This window comes from Camelus bactrianus, chromosome 14 (assembly GCF_048773025.1).
Source record: "Camelus bactrianus isolate YW-2024 breed Bactrian camel chromosome 14, ASM4877302v1, whole genome shotgun sequence".
Taxonomy (NCBI): domain Eukaryota; kingdom Metazoa; phylum Chordata; class Mammalia; order Artiodactyla; family Camelidae; genus Camelus; species Camelus bactrianus.
In genome coordinates, this window is record NC_133552.1 from 17,761,175 (window position 1) to 17,767,174 (window position 6,000).

Below are 6,000 nucleotides of genomic sequence, written 5' to 3' on the forward strand. Positions count from 1 at the left end.
GAGAGAGACTTCACTAGAAGGGAGAAACCGACCCACCTGAAATTCAGCGGGGAGGGACCTCCAGCCCTGGGCCCACTTGTCATGCCGGGCTCCAGTTCCCAGACTTTAGTGCGCGTAAGAATGATCAACAGAACTTGATTTCTGGGCCCCAGAAACCATAGACGCTGATTCGGGAGGGCCAGAGTGGAGCCAAGGATTCTGATTTTGGACACCCGCCCCCTTCCACACACACACACAGGGTTCTCCTGGGGGCAGGTGGCTGATGACTGCATTCTCAAATCCAGAGCTGAGCACACTGGTGGTCACAGGCCACAGAAAACAAGAAGAGCAGGGCCTTCTGCAAGAGGAGGAAGGTGGGAAAGGAGGTGATGGGAAGTGACCAGTTACATTCAGATGGAGAAGCAGGAAACACTTAAATGGAGCCCAAAAAGGAGAGCAGAGGGGCATTAGGTAGGAGTTCACTGCAAGTAAGTGGTAGAGGGAACACTAGTCTCCTGTCACTTAGGGGAGGAGGTGGAGGGTGGAGGGGACAGAGGGGTGAGAGAAGGCTGGGCAGGCAGGAGGCCGGAGCCACGAAGCACGACCCACGACCAGGGCTGGCAGACAAAAGCCAGTGTGGAAGGGTCCCCGGTGCTGAGTGTCACGCAGTGACAGCCCTGGCAGACTGGTGCTGATGAAAGGACTGTGTAAATCTTCCCTGTGAGCACAGAAGGGGCTCATCTTGTAAATCCCTGCCAAGTTGGGATGGTAATTCATATTTAAATCTCTACCCCCAGCCCTGACAGGGAGTTACCTCGCAAATCCCCAGGGAGGATTTATTTATCCTGCAAATCTCCCCAGGATGCCTGAACAGGGGTCACCATCTCAGGGCCCTCCGTGGGGGATGTGAATTATCAGGCTGCTTTCTGCAGCAGCTCAGAGCTAAGCCCCATGTAAGCCTTGCCTATGGGGCGAGAGAAAAGGAAATCACTGAACTAGTTTCTTACTAGCCTGGAGGTAGACAAGATATATTCTGTACACCCTGTGTAAGGGGGCCAGTGGGAAAAACATCTATTAAGGATCAAAGTTGGGGGCATGAATTACCACCCATCCAGGGGGTAACTGAATCTTCCTTTTGCCTCTTCCTAGATTCCAAATCAACTTTCGTTAATACACAGAGATAGACATTTCTTGATGTTTATATCTGACTTGACACATAATCCTGCGCAATGACAGATTTAAAAACAAAACACAAACAGGAAATCAAGCACCCCAGTATGTCAAAATGCTTCCAGATCATTCAAAAGGCGAGCCCGCCACCTACCTTACAGTCCTGCTTCCTGCAAACAATGACAGAAGGTTGAGGCCAGCCAGCAAAACTCAAGGAAGGTCTCCTGAAAGTCTGGGTCCATCCCCTAAACATTCAGATCTGCATCTTCATCAACCCAGCAAAGGTGCCCTATAAAAAATGAGAATTAGGAAAACCATGATCACCAGGCTGGTTTAGTGCTGCGGCTACGCCCTGAGTGTGGAGAATGGGCTCTAGAAAGCAGAGGGCAGAGAACAGGCCTGCTTAGTAAAATTAAGACAATTTTTATTTGCTAAATCTGGCAAACCCAGGAGGAAAGAGTTCATAACGTCTATTTGTTTTACTGTGAGTGCAAGTTACTATTCGCAGCAAGCCTTCAAGGAGAGTGTGTCCCCTTCTTGCTAATTTGGCCCCTAATCTGAGGAGCCAAGAGTGTGGCCAGTTTCCTCTGGCCACAGGACAGGTGGGGCTGTTTTCCTGAGGCCCTGCTGCCACGTCCACAGTGGGCCTGTTCTCTGGGTGGGCACTGGGGGGCTGGAACTTGCCTCTGCTTCTTAACAAGGCCAGGATGGCTCAGATCCCAGAGTCTCAGGAGCACCTGGGCAGAGGGTAGCCATGGCAATTTAGAAGTAGTCCCATGTCTTCATGTGCCGTTGAGAAGAGCAGTTCAGAGTGGGATGTATGAGTGCCTTTAGCCTGAGCAACAAACTATTACTGAATGCCTGCTGTATGTTGGGCTTGCTGGAGGAGACAAAGGGAAGAGGTCTGGTCCCTGCCCTCAGGAATTTGGTAGTGTACTCAATGAGGCAAAATAAATGCATTTAAATGTGCATCAAGCAACTGTCAAATGGTCCAGCCGTTCCTTAGCAGCAGCTAAGCAGCAGTGGTTGGGCTGGACTACACGCATCCACAGACTTGGCCAGTAGGAGATGGAGAGCCCAAATGGATTTAGACAACTTATTATTTACAGCAATAAGAACACTTTAGCCCAGGTTCCTTGAGCCCCAGTAGGATGATGAACAGGTGTCCCCTGTGCACAGAGTGGAGGTACACTAGGGAGAGGAACCCTGAGATTAGGAGACTCTGATTTCATACGGGGTTGCTACCAAACCTGTCGATCCTCCTTTCTGGGGAGAAAGATTATTTTTATTAGTGTGGAATATAAGCAAATCTCTCTGCAGAGGGAACAGCTCTATTTTGACTACCCAGGAATGTAAATAAATTTGTTCTAGCACAGTCGCTGTCTCCATGCTCACATTAACATTCTTAAAAAGATGGTTCTAGAGCAGATTGGCTCTTCATGTCTAGACGTGTAGAAACATGAGCGACTCACGGACAACTGTTTCTCAACAGCAACACACAGCCTTATATAATAAAGAGTTAATGAAATGATCAAGATTTTAACTGGCATGGTTTGAGGAGGAACATGACAGAAGCTAATATGATTTTAAAATGTTTCATGAAGGAAGAACTTGAGGTTGTCCCTCAAGAACTTGTAAATAATGTCCAAGACTCCAGCCCATTCTATCTGCTAGGATAGGAGCTGGCCAGATAATAAATATTTTAGGTTTTGCAGACCACATGCCCTCCATGGCAACCATGTAATTCTGCTGCTGGGGCATGAGAGCAGTCACAGACAACCCATGAGTGGATGAGCATGGCTGTGCTCCAAAAAAACTTTATTTACAAAAGCAGGCAGCAGACTGGATTTGTCCAGTGGACTATAGTTCATCAACTCCCACACTAGCACACAACAATTGACTTTCACACAGATGCAACAGGATGGCCATGGGACGATCAAGTGTTGGAAATGGCAGAAGGGATGCATTCAACAAGAAGGGAGTTGGATGAAGAAGCAGTGAACAATGAAGAGAGTAATAGAGGAAATATCTAGACTAGTTAATTCCTAGGGTCCTCTGTCACTCTGAAATTTGTAATTATTTAGAGACTTGGTAGAGCAACTATAAACTATACAGGTATTTTGAGCTTTCTTCCAGATATAAGAAAGAAGAGAGTCCTGTTAGAATCTTAATCTATGTATTTGCCTTCAAAATTCTAGAAGGGTGAGGAGGGTATAGCTCCAATGGTAGAGTGCATGCTCAGCATATATGAGGTCCTGGGTTCAATTCCTAGTACCTCCTCTAAGAATAAATAAATAAACCTAATTACCTCCCCCTACCAAAAAAAAAAAAAAAAAAAAAAAAAACAACTAGAAGAGCAGGGGATTCTAGAAGGCTACAGAGACCCATACTCATCATAGCTCCTAGGTTCTCTGAAATAAATGCTGTAGGGGACTTTGAGTCTAATGGTCAGTGACCTGTCCATAACACCAGGGTCATGGCTTCATTATAACAATGAGGGGCAGTGCATTGATGGGGAATTCTCCCAGTAACTTCCCTGAGGCAGAAGACAGTCAAACACAAAGAGTTCTGTCTTGGGAAATATAGTTCATCATAAGAGATAAAGGCTTTGGAATATGATACCATGTGGTGCTGCTCAAATACCTTCTTTCCCACCGTTTAAAGATACATCCAGGATTTGTTTTAATCAGATATGGTAAGATGACAGATTCAGAGACAACTATCTTTGAAAGAAAAGTTTATTATTTATAATTCCCAAGAGGAGGGGGTCCACCATGCCACACAGAGCCACACAAGGAAGCACCGGGGCTGATGAGGAGGCAGAAGGTGGGGAAAGCATCATGGGCAAAAGCCCTTATTGTAGTGTTCATGGAAAGGAATGGGTGAGGCAGAGTAAACAGCTGAGCAGGCTTAGGACTGGGTATTCGAATCATCTCAGCAGCCTCTTGTGTTCAAGGATGGTCTCTTAATTGTTGGACACTTGGCCCTGGGTGACTTGGGGCAGGGGGTAGGGTTCCGGACTACAGGAGCCTGATAAAAGGAGGAGGGTAGGGGTGTGGATTCAGGGTTGGTTGGTCTGCATATCAAAGGTGTGCTCTGAGGCAAGTTGTTTGCTATCTCTGAGAATGGCCTGTGAAACAAGAGCCTAAAAGAGTTTTAATCCCTCGGAGAAGGTCACGTGGGCTGAAAGAGTTGTCAATTTCGTAGAAAATTCTCCCTTCACACTTGAGTGGCTATTGTACTAGCTGTGGAATGAGGCCCAAACTAAGGCAGTAGGAGCAGCAGAGCTTAGAAACCAACAACAGCCTTGCAAGCAGGCAGCAGTTCAAAAGGAAGAGCTGTTCAGCCCATGTGAACGGTGTCCCCTGGCATTGTGCAGTGCACCACCTGCACAGCTGTACACTGTAGCCCTGAGTGTGAACCATCCAGGGAACATGGGAATGGGTGAGTATGTCAGTCAAAATTTTTAGTTGTGGACAATAAAATCTACTGTAGCTAGTTTAAACAGAAAATATATGAGGTAGTTCATAGGAGGACCACAGAGTCACACAGCCAGGGACAGAACCAGCAGAGAAAATACTCAGCTACAGCACAAAATTCTTCTAGCAGAAATACCACTGTATGGACTTCTGCTCCTTGCCACCTTGATGCTAGGGGACGTGATACCAGGGTCAGAAATTCTGCCATAACTGCTTCAGAAGAGTAAAGGATAGCAGAATATGGCACCCCAAAATGTTACTGTAGGACTTCAGGACGTGCCACCCCCAAAATATGCCCTAAGCACTTGGGAAATAGCAAATACAAGGAGAGACTTTCTCTGAACCCCCCTTATCTGCCTAAAGACAGATCCTGCAGAAGGAACTCAATTGTCATAAATCCCTTCCTGGGGGTTTCATCAACCAGGGAAGATGGACTCAGCACACGAGAGGAGATTAGAAGTCGGCACCACATTCAGACAAATTATGTCACAAACTGTCATACCTCCCATCTGTTCTTCTCAGGGCCCATTCATCTTTCCTAAAGGTCAATTTCTCCCCTCTAAGAGGCCTACATCCTCCACCCCTTTTCCTATAAAGACGGTACATAAGCCTGAATTCTTAGCCACCTCTTTGAGTTACTCATTTTTCCTGGGTATCTCCTGGGTATACATGAAGTGTACATGTTAATAAACTCCTGTTTGTGCTTCTCTTGTCAATCTGAGTTTTGTCACAGGGCTCTCAGTAAGAACTCAGAAGGGTGGAGGGAAGGTATTTTTCCTCCCCTATGAGAGTCAGATATCCCTGCCACTGTGCTTGTCTGAAGATCAAATCCTTAAATCACATGAAGAGTCCTAAATGCTAGGGACACTGGGCAGAATAGGTCTTAGCTTTCAGCCTCTATAGCTCCGGAAAGCAAACTGGAAAGCATTGGACTCTGTACCATATGAGCCAGCTTAGACTCTCTGTCACAATAAAGAATGAGAGACTTAGAGTTCCAGGAACAAAACTGGGGATCAGAAGCAGCTACCACTGGGATTGTCACCTGACTTCTGGATTGTCCCTGTGCTGGTGTGGACTGGGAAACAAGGGGTGAATAATCCCAAGTGAGAAGCCCTCAGATCCTCTAAGTAAATTGCATTTTGCCAAAGGACCTATTCCTGAAACAATGAACTAAATCACATGCTAAGTGCCACAGATAGTATTTATTACTTAAAGAATCCCACTGTGAATCCTTTTGCAAAGTGAATAACCGTCCTTCTTTATTTCTTTCACGTGAAGCTGGATTTAATATATTGAGCTTTCTTGAATCAAGGTATACTATTCCCTTGGAGCCTTTAAAAGAACGAAACGTCACAAATCTCATGAAAGGAGG